Source organism: Corvus moneduloides, chromosome 17 (assembly GCF_009650955.1).
Source record: "Corvus moneduloides isolate bCorMon1 chromosome 17, bCorMon1.pri, whole genome shotgun sequence".
NCBI lineage: Eukaryota > Metazoa > Chordata > Aves > Passeriformes > Corvidae > Corvus > Corvus moneduloides.
In genome coordinates this window covers 11,707,800-11,725,188 of record NC_045492.1, presented here as the reverse complement: position 1 = coordinate 11,725,188, position 17,389 = coordinate 11,707,800, and positions in this window count along the sequence as shown.

Below are 17,389 nucleotides of genomic sequence, written 5' to 3'. Positions count from 1 at the left end.
GAAGCTGACACAGGCAGCAGGTGAGTTAAGAAGTGTCTCTGCCATGGTACAGACCATCCCTGCTCTTTATCTTGTGACAGCAACATCCTGTGGGCAGCAGTTTGCTATGAACTGTGTGGCAGACTTGGGAGGACAAGGCTGATCTGCTGGTTTGCTTGTTAAAGTGAAGAGGAGCTGGTGCTCAGTCAGGGAAAAACCTGTCTGTGATGTGTTCCACTTGTAAACCTTACTGCAGGAAAGGTCTTTTCTGGCCTTGTTGTGTTTTGCCAGGAGGAAATTAAGCCAGCAGTGTATTTTATCCCATTTTGGTACTGCCAAGTGCTGTCTGAACTGGGAACTGGCAGCAGACACATCACCAGAGTTTTACCTGGTGCTCCAGAAAGGTGGACTTGAGCAAAAAAATACTTAGGGATTAACTCCTGCTGGGCAGTTCTGACCCCGGGAAGGTGCAGTGAAGATCTGGGTTCCCTTTGGGTGTGTTGGACCTTACCTGTAGCCTCTGGTTTTGAGCTGAGTGTGGAGGGATCAACACCCCCTGCTTTCCTGGGACCAGTGTGAGAGCGGGAGGCACGGACATCCCAGCCTGTTTGTAATGTGGACAAACTCTTGGACAAAGTAATTTTTTGGAAAATAGTCTTTGGGACATGAAGACAATCACCTGTATCCCAAGGTTGTTCCAGGTGAGTCAGAGCACATTTTATTTTCTAGTTACCTGTGCACAAAGCTACTACTAACCACATTTCCTACAGCTGGGAAAGCATCCATGCAGGCAAAGGTTCCTTCTGTACTTACACTGCACTGAAGCTGCACAAAGGCACACGAGGAAATTAAATTGATTTTTCTCCATTTTCATGTGTAAGGGATGGAATTAGTATGTCTTACTCCTCAGGCCCCATTGTGATTTGTGTCTTGGAAATTCTGTTGCCTTGGTATGTGATGTCTTCTGGGCTCTGGGTGGGAAAGCAATAGTTTTCCAAAACTGCTGTGCAGGGATTTTGTCTTTTTCCCTTTCATGTTTTCTTTCAAACGCTTCTCTTACACAAAACCCACAGAGAGAGTTCCAGGCAGCGTCCACCCATATGAAACCAGACATTTTTTCCACAATCTTTTTATAGATTTGATAATATTTAACTCGGCATGCCTTAAAAATGTATGGAGTACATAAAATTCATTATAAATGTCACCAAATGGGCCAATGGCTTTTTAATATCACTGCCACAAGACTGCATTTTAACCTATTTCCTGTCTGGATCCATTCCAGTGGCAATTCCAGGAGGGGAATATATTTAGTCTATATTTACTTAGTCTGTTTAACTTTCAGTTAGTGTCTTTGGCTGATCCCGTGGCCGTGCTATTTTGGGATGATTTATACAATATTTACATTAAATTCTGCTAATATTTCCTTGCCTCTTGAAGTCGGATTACACTATTTACATCTCAAAGGCCCAAGCTGGAGGAATAAGCAGCTGTTCCAGGCACCAGAGAGAATTTAGTGTAGGGGAGGCTGCCAGCAATGAGACCATGAGTCTGAAATACTTGTGGAGGAATTATTTAGGATTGGACCAGTCCTCCATGAAGGAAGGGGGAATCATGGAATGGTTTGGGTTGGAAGGGACTTTAAAGACTGTCTAGTTCCAAACCTCCTGCCATGGGCAGGGACACCTTCCACTGTCCCAGGCTGCTCCCAGCCCTGTCCAATCTGGCCTTGGACACTCCCAGGGATGGGGCAGCCACAGCTTCTTTGGGAAACCAACTCCAGGTGTGAGGTTGTTCCCCTTATAGAGAAGAATTTCTTCCCAATATCTAATCAAATCTGCCCTTTTTCAGCTTGAAGCCATTGCCCTTTGTCCTGTCACTATGCACTCTTGTCCAAAGCCCCTCTCCAGCTCTCTTGGAGCCCCTTTGAGCACTGGAAGGGGCTCTAAGATCTCTCTGGAGCCTTTTCTTCTCCTGGCTGAACAACCGCAGCTCTTTCAGCCTGTCTTCACAGGAGAGAAGCTCCAGCCCTCTGAGCATCCTTATGGCCTCCTCTGGACTTGCTCCAGCTGATCCATGTCCGTAGATCAGAGGGAATTCCCTTCACGTCTCCAGTGGTGGAGCAAAGCCCTCAGCTGAAGGCAACGAAGTGTCTCTCTTACTCTGGCCTCTGTGTGGTGTGGCAGGAGAAGCAGGACAATGGTCCTGAGCTGTGTGATTGAGCCTTTACAAAGCTGAGAGAAACCTTCAAATCAAAGGTTGGATGCTGAGGTCGTATTCTTTACAGCAAACAAACAAACAAAAAAGTAGGTTTTGGATTTATAACAAAAATTAAGACCAAACAGATTCAGCATCACTTAATTTGACTGCAAACATGCATCACAGTTGGAGAGGAAAACATTCCTCTCTGCATGAATGGAAATTTATCTTCAGGATTGACCTGTGCAGTAATGAAGCAGCAAATGGATGAGATCAAAGTGCACTGAGCCAACCACCCTCAATCCCAACAATATTTGGCAGAACAAATGATTCTCCTGCATTGAAGGCACAATGTAATTTAGTGGTCCAGGGAAGAAATCCAAATAATGAAAATATTTGACAGCTACTCTTACTTGGGGGGACAAAGAATCCAAATTAGCTGGAATTTCAGGCTATAATGATTCTCAGAGGACTCTACAGACTTTTTAAGTATAGAGGATGGTTCCAACAGATTCTTAATGGATTGAAACTCTGGAAGCAAATCTTGCTTTGAAAGCCAGTGAAACTTTAGGATGAATAAATATTTTTTTTCTTTTTACTCAATTTAGTTCTCATTTTCAAGTCCATGAATTGTCTATAGTTCATGAACAAAACGTTTCAAGTCTTATATCCTTGCTAATCCACTCTAACACTGGGCTGAAGGACATTCATTGTACTTTAAAAATGTCTCATTTGCAAGGTTACTCACTTCAATACTAAGAAAAACTTCATCAGTAGTAAGAAAAACGTACCTGTGGATAAATAATCTGTCATCCAGAAGGATTTTGTTGGCCTTGGAACAGATCAAATGACATACAAAAAAAGAATAAAGGGCAGAGCCAAAGCGAGAACTGAAGCAGAAATTCCTGTGATTCAGAATGCTCACGAAATAGAAAGTCTTTCTGGCTTGGAGAGCACAAAGCAAAGTACAAGGCAGACAGATAAAACCTCTCTGGCTCCTCGAGTTCATTGTCATGAAATATTCTGAACCACGGGGGTGGGAGGAAAAAAAAAGAAGAGTTCAACTGAATCATTTCTGTTTTCTAGGAACAAGGGGGTGAGATTGCTAAAGAGCATTTTTAGCTCAGATGAATCAATAAACCAGACCAGGGTATGGGATAATGGAACTTCTAACCACTGCAGGTGTGAGGTGGTTAACAGAGTGTTAACCAAGCCTTTCCTAAAAGCTTTTGCTGACTCGGTCACTGATAATCCCAGTCTGGGATACTCGGGCTGATTTATGGACACTGAGAGGATGATGTGAGTTAAATCATCTAAACTGTACCTGCTTGGTAACCCCTCTGAAATACCAGGGTGTGTTTACATTACCCATCACACAGGGCACCAAACAGGTGCCAGATTACTTTGTCAGAAGTTTAATTTTCCCTAAAAGGCCACAGAGATGACGTGCAGTGTGAAAATGAGCATCTGTCCCTGAGTATGACACGAGGACAGCCCTGGCAGGGGGTTTCTCTGAGGGCAGACACACACACACACCACTGGGACCAAGCCTCTGCCAGGGCAGCAGTGCTCATTCAGGACAACTGACACCACCTTTTTAGTCCACACATGATTCAAATCCTTAAAAATACTAGAAACTATTAAGTGTTACTATATTAATTGTTTTAGATGGTTTTTGCACTGATCACATGCATATTGTACCTGTACTTCATGCTCAGCCTCAAAATGATGGTAACCACCAGGTCAAATCACTAAAACAATCTAAAAATCAGTGGAGTTCAGAGTTTTGTGGATGATTTAGAAAAACAAAATCTGAGGAAACTGTGCCTGTAAGTCCTGTGTGTGCTGATCTCAGTGCATGTTTAGATTTTTAGCACCAGTTGACCATAGCATAATGGAACACAAGTTCATGTCTGTAGTCTATTTATTAGTGTTTTTTATGTGATGTTCATACAGTTGAAGGCAGTTACTGAGCTCTAAGTAGGAACATCTGGGAAGAAAATAATTTTCCATGTACATTGAAGTGTGCTGGGCAACAGCAGCGTTTGGGAGGGACAGAGTGGAAAATGTACACGTCTGGATAAAATACACTCAGTCCCCTCGGGCAAGGGCAGCTCCTGGAGGGCAGAGAGATTTATTCCTGCAGGTCCTGTCTGCCTGTGGAGACACTTCTCCATCCTGGTGGGCTGTTTCCACTTTCCCACGTCATCTTTCCTACTGGTAATGGCTCCTCGGCTTCCCCCTGCCCCGAGCTGAGCCAGGGCTGCCACCGGCTCCTTTTGCCATCATTTTTCTGCACAGCCCAAGGAGAGAACAGGGACAGAGACACAGAGTGACGCTGCTGCTTCACCTGCATCCTGGAGATGCTGCTCTTCCTCCAGTGGGCTTTTGGTTTGCTTCAAATTCTCACTTTTTTTCTGTCTTATTTTGATTAGTTTCATCCAACTTGTTGAAAACAAAGTTAAGGTGATGACTGCTCTAAATTAGGTGTGCACATTGTCTGAACTCAGTGTCTTACAAACACTGTCCTCGTGACATAAACCTGTAACTTCAATGTTATAGAAATCACCAGAAAACTCAGATTTGATTTAGAAATTATTTTAAAAATGAGAAACGATCATTTTTTTAGTCTAAACTTTTTTCAACTAGTCAAATACTTTTATTCTATTGTTTTTTGGTTTTTTTAAAATTTCCTGTCAGATCAGCCCTGATGAATAAATCCAGATTGCAAATTGGGAAATATTTTTCCTGAAGACGTAAGATTAAACTAAAGCCAAGGAGGCACTGGCTGTAGGCCTGGTGTTTAGAACACCAGCCTTTTGTTTGTTATGGGCATCCACACATCAGCCTTTTGTTTGTTATGGGCATCCACACTCACAACTTTCTTTTCCATCAGGCTGTCACATTCTTTCTCCTAAGACTGGGTATCCCACCAAGGTTCTTCTTCCTGAACCATCCTTCACAAGCAGTTTCACAGCACTTCACCACTTTTCCCATCTGTCTGAAATCCTTCCACAATAGCAAAATAGCATTGCCTTTGTCTTCAGCAGACTTAGCAGTGGGCAAGCCCACAAACCTAATCTGAAGCCTGTTGTATGAATATCAGAAGGGATGAGGATGGCTCTTAAACGTGTATTTTGTTGGATATCACTTTGACATGTGAGATGTAAAGGCTGTGAGAGAAACAGACTTTAATCTCTTCGGCCAGCAGGAATTGAACATATGCCTTTTAAAATTGCCCCCCTCCTAGGAACACATGTAAACTTGCAAGTCAGGAAATAATAGAGAGACAATTATTCATCCGAGTATTAATACTTCTTCTGATATTATTGTTTTTATTTTTGTGGAGCACAGCTTACTTTGGACCAGGCCAGCATTTGGAAGCTCTCCATCCCCAGATCTGATATCCAAAACAGGAAGCGGATTTGACAGGCACATGCAACACTATAGGCAAACACAAAGCACCACCGTAAAGGGTTGGCTCCAGACCAGCTTTGTATGTGATGTTGAAACATTTGGTGTTCTGCTTAAGGTTTCTGCGAGGAAACATCTGTGAGATTCTGCTGCTGATAACACAAAATGTTTGATCAATCCTTGTTCACCTCGAGAGGCACTGGGAAAGGCTTCACTGGAGAATGAAAATGTGCCTCGTGTTGGGATAGCCTGGGTGACCTGAGGCTTGCAGGGCTGTTTGCATCCCCTTGCTGAGGGTCCTCTCACCATTTGCTTCATCCATCTCCTCTCCCCTGGCTGTCACAAATCTAAACAGGATTTTTGTTTTAAAGAGCCTTTTGCAACCTCTTTATCCCATGCAGATCAATAGATTATTTAGCCCACTGACTGAAGCAGAAGTCATTGAAATGATTTCTAGCCAACTGGCAAATGCATTCCAGCTCTCTTTAATAGAGAAAGCCAAACAGAAATAGAAGGATGAAAGTCAGTGCAAAAAAACCCCCAAAAACTACTCAGTGCAAACTCTGCTCGCACTGCAAGGTTCTCCTTCTCCTGATAAACACCACAGCCTGATATACAGCAGAGCTTGGTACTGCTTGGCCCTCCTGTGACATTGCTCCAGCAACCTCTCAGTGATTAAAATAAGGCTCCTATCCCCAGGCAGGGTCAAACAGCCCTTGGCACCAGCCTGTGGATCACCAGGAGTTCAGGCTGCCACAGTGGTGTAAATGAAACTGAAGCTCACAAAACCTTTCTTTTTTTTTTCCCCCAACAAAATTCAATAGAGAAGTGACAGTTTTTCCTCCCTCTGAAAATCTGTGCTAATGGACACTCTGGGTTTGGTTTTCCTGCTTCCCTGATGCTGGGCCACACAGGACCAGAAAAGCACAGTGTATGTATTCCAAATGCCACCATGCTGCCACTGAAGCTGAGAATTGACAATGTGGCAGCACAGAAATATCTCCAGTATTTAACTAATGTTCCCTTAAGCAGCAGGCCAAGTATTTCCAAAAGAAGATTATGTGGTTTGTCCCCTCCTGTAATAAGAAGAAAACAAATCTGTTGGGCATGATGCTCTCCCCATACTGACTTGACACCTTTTCTATAATTATCCCTGTCTGTGGCTGCAAATACCCCTAGAGTAGGTGCCTTATCTTGCCTTAAACGTTGTCACTTAGCAACTGAGGTCAAAAATGCAGAGATTGGTGAAGAGCAGTCGCTGCTCCTGAACACATGTAATGTGTTTTCTTCTACCTTCCATGGCATCGTTTGTTTTTCTCAAATACTTGAAACAGTGAGAGCTGAACAACTGGTAGAAACAGAGGAATGTTCTTGGCAGCAGAAACTTCTGCTTCAGGAGCCAGGTATGGTCCTCCCAATAGTCTGTGTTGCTCCCATATTGGCTGGAAGGTCTCTCCTGTGAGCATGAGCCCTTTCCATCTCTATTCCATGTGCTGTTTTGTGATATCCAAAAGCCTGTTCCCATTCCAGCACCAAGCAAAGCACGGCTAAGGGGTTTGCAAGAGCACACGTGGAGCTTCCCAGCCAAGCTGGGTACCTGTGTCCACAAACGAAGTGCTTGTGTTTGCACAACTGGCATTTAGTAAAACTGTCCTAAGGACATTTTGGTAACGGGTTCCAGCCTTAGTTTAGCACAATGTTTATCTGTGCTGCTAAAGAGAAGGTCAGAGCACCACACCAGGAGGAACTTGTGTTGTTTCTTTACTGTGCTCATTCCATGTCACTTTTTGGAGAGATTCTTGTTTATCTTATGTCTCTCAATCACAAGTTGCCTTAGCAACAGTCAGACTGCGAATGCATAGAGGAGCTGCAATTAAACCACATTTGCACCTTATTTTTCCCACAGAACTTGCAGAGGTACACAAGCAACACCTTTCCTCGTGTGGTATTGAGAGAGATTTAGAACCTTACAAACTACACAAGTCAAAAAGGCAGCATAGTTTGGAGGGGATGTCTGTCCCAGTGGCTATAGCTTTTATAGGTGTAAATTAGGGAGTTCAGGTCGCAAAGGCTTTGGCGGCAGGAGTTGCTTTGTGTGGGCATTGCGCAGCACACTGTGAGGTCTGAGCATTATCAGAAAATGGAGGTGAAGTCTAATTGCTGCACTTTTCTTCAGTATCAGCAAATGGCTCTTTTCTCCAACAGTTAATTAAGTCAGCATAGGAAGAGGAAAATTTCATGTGGCTGTAAAGCACCCTCCCCTCTGGACTCCACATTCCGCGTTGAAGTGCCGCGGACAAACCGAATGACAAGTGTTCCCAACATCAGTGTTCTCCCGTGCAGGCTCCAGCACTGGCCACTCACTGCTCCAGGCTCTCCTAAAAAGCCAAATTCTTGGGCTGTGATAAACTGGTAGGGCTGGAACAAGGTCCCAGGATTTAATAACAAGAGTTGGACTTTGCATGTGGCCTGCCCTCAGAGGCTGAAAATGAACACAGGGATTTCATGAGTGCCTTTGCCAAGTAATCCTGGTTTGTCCCTCACATCATTCCTAACATGTTTCAGGTTAAGGGAGAGTATAATACAGCATCAGAATGAAAACACAGTTAGTTTTACTTTTCTCTGAGAGGCTGGCTTACCTGAGTAGGGACTGAGAAAACGTGGAATTCCTCTCTTTGTGCCAAGAAGCATGCTGGGCAGTCAGTGTGGTTTGAAGCCAAAGCTGATGAGACCTGATTGTGTGATTCGAGGGAAGAATTCCTCTGGGGAGGTATTTAGCCCTGCAAAGAAACTTGGGACAAGCAGGATGTTCCCGTAAGCAGGAAGGAATGGGGAACTACGCAAGGCATGAATGCCTCTGGTCACGAGCCATCAAATGATGCAGGACCAAACCAGCAGAACAAAAGTGGCTCAGCTGCAATTGTGATGCCCTGGGCCTGCAAGGCAGCAGAAACAGGGAAAGAAATTCTGCCATTTAAATTCTGATGTGCTTCAAAATTCGTTGTATCAGTGCATAGATTTTCTGCGTTATCCTTTTTGATTCCCTTCTGCAAAGCAAAATTAGGGATTAATCAGCTCCAGAGCGAAAATGTGGTGTGTCTGCACCAAACAAGTGGGCATCCTGAAGGCTGATTTGGCCTGTCCGTAAGGAATGAGGTAGGACAGAATCCTTTAGGGAGCCTGGGGTCAGTGCCCTTTTGGCCATGTTTCTTGGCTCTTCTGGTCTTGGTCTCCACCACACTCATGGAGTTGCTATATTCAGTCCCTGTGCCTTTCATTTGCTGCTCCAAATGCCATTATAGTCCCATTTCGATAGAAAAGCAGATGTCACACTGGAAAACTATGTGCACATTGAAATTATGTGCAAATGTTATAAAAAGTATCCTGTTAATGTATTGTAAAGTCAGTTTAGGCAGACATAACAGACCAGGTGAGCACGTATGCTCTTCTTCATCACCCTAAAACTCAGTGAGGCCACACGATGTACTAGACAAAGCAAAGCTTCTCTTTAGCACTGGTTCCTTATCTCTTGTACATGCTGTGAACAAACTTTATCCCAATTCCATTTTTGCTCTCTGCTGGGGTTTGAATTCGGGTCATGGAATACAACACATACCTCCTTGTTGTTCTCTTCCTCCTTATGTTCCTAGTCTTCCAAATGAGACAGTATTTTGGGAATTTAGGCCTTTGACAGGTTTGGGGGTTTGTTTGCATTTTGGTTTGGTTTTTTAAAAATACTTTTAAGTGTGACACTACTTCAAAATATTCCAAGATCAGGGATCTGTAGGCAGAAGATATTGCTAGCATTGACTCTGCTGAGCTTGCCAAGCAGAAAGCAGTGCTGGAAAATGTACAGTTTCATAATTTTCCATCTATTCTGTTGAATAATTAACTTGAAATCTCTCTTATGTCTACCACCCAGAAATGTAACTGCAGTAATAAAAAAAAAGGGGGGGGAGGAAGCACCCTTGTGATATAAACCACAGCAAACTGCATGACAGTAACCAAATGTGCAGTGAAGTTGCTCCAGTAAAGCGTTTATTCTCTCTTCCAAGGATAGATTTATCCAGTCCTTGTGTTATAACTAAGATAAAGGATAGGATAACCTAATAGATGGTGCAATTAGATACCTTTTTTTGGTTTGTTTTATTTTGTTATAGCCAATACTGGATATGGTTTAATGGATCTAATACACCACATTTGTACTGCATTCCAGAAGTAGAGCCATGCTTTGGCGTCCCACCATCCAATCCCAACATTACAAACCCAATCTTCCCAACTGTACTTTATTAGATAAGAACAAAAATGCCCTTCCCAAGAGGCAGCAGATGTGGAATGCTGGATCATAAGGCAGGAGAAGCTGTGCAGGAGCTGGACAGACACCGTCCCCCTTTCGCTGTGCCGGCTGCAAGTCTGGGGAACCGTGGGACAATCTGCAGGAAGATGAGATGGGAAACAAAGTGCATTGTATGGGGTGATGGAGCTCTGAAATAAGAGGTGACTTTAATTGAGAACAATGATGGAATTGAAAGAAATCCCACATTTGTTTGGCAATACTATTGATATTGGGAACGGTATTTTAATTCAAAGCCATCTCTCCATCTTTCCACGAGCTCTGCTGTGCCTCTGGGAGACAGCCTTGAGCAGGAACTTGACTTCTCTACTGCTTAGTTTTGATTTTGACTGTAGCATTTTATCTCTTCATGAAAATTGTTGTAATCAGAATGTCCTAGACCCTTTCCCTGCAGTTTGAAGGCAAACTGGGAATGTGGATTGCTGGTGCATTTTGAAGGGGAAATGCTCTGATAATATGAGGTGAAAGGTTTGGATATGAATGAGGTTGATATGAATGCAAATAAAATCTATTAACAAGAAGCTTTGGGTAAACTTCAACTTTTAGATAATGAGAGAGGGATTGGTTGTTTTTTAAAGTACAGAGAAGCACATTTTCCTGATTTCTCTTCTGCCCCAAATGTAAAACATCTTTTCCTGAAATCAGAGTGGTTATTGCATAACCAATGAAAGTAGAATTCCGTTAACAACCTTTGATGATCTCTATTTTAAATTAATCAATAGCACATGGGAAAACCCTGAAATACTGATTTTGTTTCCTCAGACACAAAACTGACCAAATGCCAGTTTAAAATAAAACAAAAGAACTGGCATGTTTTGTAAGTCAACAATTTTTTATTGCCAATTTATTCCTTGAAGGTGTGGGGCTGCAAAGTTGGGATTGTTAATGGGATGGAGAAGCACAGACTTCAGCTACCTCTTCATTGCAGTGGGTATTGCCAAGCTAATAATGCAGTTACAGGGTGCTGCTTTCAATGAGGGGTTAGTTGTGCCAAAAAAAGCAACACTCATAAATTAGGTCATATATTCATGTTGTCCAATTGTTTCATGTACCAACTTTACTGAGTATTTTCTTTAAGGGTAAAGAATAACCAAGGGTATATTTTACAGACTATTCTTCAAAACAAGTTTCCAAAAATAATAAACACAGGAAAACAAGTTCATATCAGTTATTAAAAACTCAGCTAATAGAATTTAAAGTAAGTAAAGTAAAAAATTTTTTGTAATGGAACAATGGAAAAAATTATCCTTCTTTTCCAGGAGAGCTTTCCATGCTAAATTGCACTCGTGTACAAGAACTGTCAGAATGCTACAGTTTCAGCAGGATGAATGAAGTTTTATATGATAGACTAAAATTTAAACCATGCATATTTTATGACTAAAAAGAAACCATTTATGAAAAAAGAAATCCAACTGCTGGTGAAGGTGAGGTGCAAGGAGTGTCCCTGTGCCAACAGCAATTGTTCTCATTGCTTCAGAAAGGGGGAACAAGCTCCCAGGGAGCTGTTCCTGTTTCCTTGCCCTTCAGTTCTCAGATGGAAAGCACAAACTGTGTCCATCGATTGCTTTGCAGGTACATTTACTGTATACATTTCCAATCATCAAACCAGAGGCTGGGATTTGCTTTCTGTCCAATAATCCTCATTTTCTCTGAAATGGGAACTATTGATCCCTTATATTTCACTTTAATCCAGACTCTTTATTGCTGAACAAGTACTTTGAAATGTGGCTGTAGGATCATTCTTTCTAAATTAGAGTTTCTCTGCTTGGTTTCTTTCCTGATACAGGTAACTAGTCAAAGCAGAAGTGTTCTTCACATTGAAAACAAACAAAAAAAACCATCTTTTTTTTATTAATGCTATAAAGTCTAGTTCTTGAGTTTAAGATGAATGCACAGAGTCTCTATGCAATGTATCCTTCAATGCTTAGTAGGCCGTATGAAGAGACTTTAAAGAACATTCTAAGTAGCAACCCAAGCATCACAGAGGCCTGAACTGTCCACCTAAATTAACTCAAATGCTTATGAGGAATGGCTACAGTGCTAAATGTTCTGAATTTCCACCTATTCATCCAGTACCAACCGAGCTCAGAGCAAACTAGGCTGGAGACTGGGGACAGTAGAGGTACAGCAGCACAAGACTTCTGGTTTATATCCTCAGTAATACTCAGGACAGGATTAACTGGCAAGGCAAGACACAATTAAGTTGATCTAGAGATACTAGTACTGCTGCCTCACTCAACAAATCCTCTTTCTGTCATATTAATTATTTACTGAAGCCATTTGCTACTTAAACTGTGAAAGCTGAAACGCATCTGTGAATTTTCCTTTTAATCTTTGGCTAAGGATTTTGTAGTAGATAATCCAGCAGAGTGTGTATGGTGGGTCTGTGATTTCTGATGCCAAATGTATCTGTGAATGAACTTTGCAGCTCTGAAAACACAGAGCTCTTTACGATTATTTGCCAAAAAAGCAATTACAAGCTGTTTGGAGGCTGGTACTTGTGCGCAGTCTCCTTTTATGTTATTGTTAGCTTTAAAGGGAATTCATCACAGGGTGAAGCAGAGCTCCCATCCAGAGTTCAGTCAGAATGCTGGAACATGTTTGCACCCCTCAGCACATGGATGGAAATGTTCAGTTGAAGCAATGCAGGTGGTCAGACTGTGCTCTGGATCACACCAATTCCCAGGGCTTCCCCCAGCCCTGGGCAGCTGCCTGCTGCTCCCACACAGGAACAGGGATTAGTCCAGGAACTGTGCCTTAATTACAGCCTTTCCAAAGGGAGTTTCTGTCTGTGGATGCTCCCCTCTGTGGAGCGTCAGTGCTGCAGAGGAACGAGTCCTTCTCAAGTCCCCAGCACAAGCGAGGCAGTTACGGAGCGACACTCTGCAGGCTCCACACACTCATCTGTTCCTCTATTCCAACCCCAGGTTATTGCTGCTCTCAGTGGAATTTAATTCAGTCCATGGGAAGGCTGAGTGATAGTTAAATTTGCATTCTGCACCTAAAATCTTGTTGGAATGACTGCAGACTGGCTGGTGCTGGCTGTAGGAAGAACTATTTCATAATGGGAGTGCAGATGTCCTCAGCAAAAATTAAAAAAGCTCATCAAAACTTCCTTTGCTGCCCAGTGAAAAACGCTCCTTGAGATATAGAAAATCACATTTTTAAATGGAAGTGAAACCAAAGTATCTTGTATCATGTTAACAAAGGTGTCTTTTTTGCCACATGGAACTGTTTGTTATCATGAAAAGACTTCATTGCCTTCATTGTTCCATTCTCTTGTAATATTTTCAGTAGTAATAACAGCAAGGGCAATCATTAATGCTTTGCACTTCCAGGAGGGCTTTATAAATGAGAGGCTTCAAGGTTTTTTTTTCCTGTTTTTTCCGCTGTTCTCTCTTTCACTTGGACCTTTCCATTTTGTTCAGTGGAGGCTGAAGGTCTCCAGCTTGGCACTGAAGGACCCTCCTGGGTGAAGGGCAGCTGTCTCTCAGTTCTAAAAAACACAAGTCTTTTCCTTGGACACTCCAGCCTGGAGTGTTTCGCTCCGTCCAGGCAAAGAGTTAATCCTTATTCTACAGAAACCACTGGGAAGTTGAAAAATACGACAGTGAAGTAACAGCAAAATACAGCACGTGAGGAGGATGAGAGAGAACATTGTATTTTCCAATGGTTTTTTTCTGTTGTTGCACCAGAAGAGGAGAGGTGAAAAACTCCGGATCGCTCCCTTTTGTGCTTGCACCTGAGCACTGCAGCATTAGCAAGGAGGAAGAACAGGCAGACCCCTGGACTGATGAGACAGAAGATGTGAGAAAGCATGGAGCGAAAGAACAGCCAAAACGGTGAGAAAGAAATGAAGCAGTTTTGTTCTTTTTTTAAATTTTAATGAGGCTGGTGTTAATACACTGGGGCCTCATTAGCAGCTTACAGACGGCACTGAAGCTGGCCATCTCAAAGCAGCAGCTCTGCCTTTGCTCTTGGTGGACACTTTGAGGGACGTGGTACCGCAGGACCAGGCACAGCCAGCCCGTGGCACTGGTGACATCTAGAGGACTCCAGCTCTCGGCACCAGCCACAGCTTCGTGCAGGGGAAGGATGGGCTTCCCGGCCGTGGGGCATCTCCTGCTGCCAGCTGAGCTCATCTCACAGTGATGTGGCAGAGGACAACATTAAAAATCTCTCCGTGTGCACATGTAACTGCCCCTGAGGAAACTCTCCACTGTAGTTTCAGAGTTCATTAACTGAGGGTGTAAATTGCACTACTGCAAGCAGGGAATAGGCCAAAACCTGCTACTTCACTGCTGTGATTGACTTATCAGGAGCCCGTGTCTGGGGAAGCTCTGACACCATCCCCACAGCTGGGGTCGAGTGACAGTGTGTGACACAGAGCAGATGCAGCTGCTGTGCTCTGGGAGCATTTCCCCTGTTCCCTTCCCAGTCACTTGATGGTATCTTGCCCTGGAAGCAGTGCACAAATAATCAGATCACATAATTATGACCACAACTGCAGCTACAGTGCATCGATGCCTCTATTTCCTGCAGTCCTAATGACAAGCAGCTGTCAGGCAACATGAAAAAATACACAGAGAAGGTGTAAGTGAGAGCTCCAACTGCTCTGCAGGGCTGCTGCTTCCCAGCTCTTGTGGGAACGTCACTGCAGTACCTTCCTGAGAGCCTGGGTTTGCTCAGCCTCCGTGGTCCTGGCAGCTCCCACTCTCCCTTGGCTCTGGAGTGTGTTGGCACAGAGGTTCAGTGGCAGAGCTGCCAGGCTGCTCCAGGGCTTGCTGGAAGTGGGGACACCAGCCTTCCCCATGTTCCCTGTCCTGTGCAGCCAGCGGTGCTTTCGTGTTCTGTGCTTTTTTCACCAAGAAAAGTAGATCCCTTGTTTCTCTGACATTTTCTCCTTTAAAGATGCATGAGAACAGTGAAGACTAGCAGGCAAAGTCAGCCTGACCCAGTGCTTCAATGGCAAATATTAAACTGCAGCGCTCAGAGAAATTATGAAATCTCTACTGGTAGAATTTAACAACCTACTTACACTGGAGCCAACCAGGACAGATTTATAAAGCTGTAAAATCAGCTAATTCTGTTTTAAATTATTTCAGAACCTGAACAGCACAAGCTGTCTTTTAAAATCAAAGGGCAAATTTGACATTAAAAAATGAGATTATACATTGTAGCCAAAATTAAATGCTGTTGACCCAATCATATAACAAGTATTTGTGAGGAATAGCAGGGACAAGGATTTCTGGGATCGTTTCCACTCAAAGAGAAAATTGATGGTAGTCTCCATTTCTCTCAAGCCTCCAGACCATGCTATTCTAAAAGTCCTCTTCCACATGACATCCTTCCATGCCCACAATACCTCCCTGCTACTTGTTTGCCCTTTCTCTTGCTCACAAAGTGCTGTGGGACCATCAGTGCCCAAATCAGCTGGGTCCTTGTTTGCAGAGTGTTTCTCAGAAACCCCCTTGGGCTGCAGAGTCAGGCCTGGGACTTGCCACACTTCAGGTTTTAGTCACTCAAACCAGAGGTCTGTAATTGCTCCATCGCTAAGGCTGACAGAGCAGTATGTAGCCCTGTTACCCACTTCAGTTCAGCCTTGTGTTAATTCCGTAATTAAGAGCATTGACATACGATACAGGGTTTGCAGCACGGAGCTTTTAACCAAAGCAGGATGCTGGCTGAACTCCAGGACATACAGTTGTTTTCTGCTTATTACACTAAACATGCAGTTATGTTATCCAAACTGTACATCTGAGTAAGAGTTTGCTACTTCAGCTGAAACGCTTTGCTCAGATCTTACTTGCTTTTTCCAAAAGGTTGTGTGATGTCTTCAGACACTGATTCAGAGATGAGTGTTCGTGTCCTACTGCTTTAATTAGTCACATGGACTGAGGAACGCGCTTGCTGTGAAGCAACACAGGCTGGCTTCAACCTTCTCCTTCAGAAAGGCGACTCGTGCTCCTTTAGGATACGAGGACAGCCGCGGCATTGGAAGGACGATCGCTGAAGGAATTGCATGTTTCACAGGGAACACGGTCATTGCCAACCGAGTTTTCTAAGTGCTCGCCCTTGCTGCTGGCCGGGGCTGTCTGTGAGTCCCTTATCGCCCCGATGCGAGCGCTGTTATTGCAGCATCGCTCGCCCCGGCTCTCGTTCCTGCCGCAGGCGCTATCTCAATGCGTGAAACCACACGGGCTTGTTTTTTCCTACCCGGGTTGATAAGAGCCAACAGATGTCAGTGCAGCCTGAACAACACGGGGCTGTGCTCTGTTCAGGGCTCTGCTCCTGCAGAAACATCCCCGGGTGGGAGTTCCGCCGTCGGATGGCTGCGGATACCTGGGCGAGGGGGAGAGCGGCGCCCAGAACAGTATCGGTGTGTTAGGGGAGGCTGCACAGGCTCTCACAGCTAAAAATACCCGCCCAAGTATTTTTAAAAACACGTTCGAGGGTCCTTATAAACACACGGACTTTGTTGACAGAACAAGACTGCTCATTTATGTTGTGTATTATCCTTGAAAACCTGCTCTGTTTGTGCAGGGAGTCCCATGACAACCTCGGCTTGCTGAGGGTGCCACAATGATCTCAACAACAAATGTGTCCCTTTATCTGCTGGAGAGGGACAGAGGGGAAGCAGGAAGTATCTGCAGGCTGTAGGGAAAGCAGTTAAGAAATGCGAATAAACTGCTTTATCAAAATATTGCTTTGCTGTTTTCGCAAGTGCAATCCCAGTGGCTTTCTAGCCCAGCTCAGGGCGCCTCTTCTATGCCAAGTTAATGCCAGATTTGTGTGTAAAGCCCAGCAAAATCAGTGGAATTGGCTCAGTCATCTGGTTAAGTAATGTCTGAATGGAGGGGATTTGACAATGGGATTTACTCTTTTCCACCTGAAGCCATAAATACGTTTTCAGGTGGCAGCTCTAGGACAGAGAAGGCCGCTCTAGAGAACCTCACACATGGTCTGGGGGGGGGGGGGGGAGGGGGAAGTGAAAATATTTTGATATCCCTAAAAGAAAACTTGGGCATGAAGCCACAAACCGAGATAATCAGGGGAAAACCAACCATTACGATAGCCAAGGGGAAAGGTAGCAAGTTTTATTGTATTTGAGACTGAAAAGTTTGTACTTTGGAGCTTGGATGGTGATACTGGCTGGTTCTGTGCCTGATCTTCTATCCCTCACTGCATTGTCAGGACCAGAGAGAGGACAAATGCTGGATATGGGGATGAAAGATCTCATGGAAATCACCGTGGGATAACACACCTCTGCATAAAGTTAATCAGGATATGAATAAGTCAGATGTTTATCTATTCAGCTACACACCACACACAGTGAAGTGCAGAGCTTTGCTCCTGGAGTCCAGGACTTATCCCTGTGGCTGATGGGAACCAACATGGACTGGAAGGGTGTCAGTCAGAACTGACATTTAGACCAGGACATCGTCC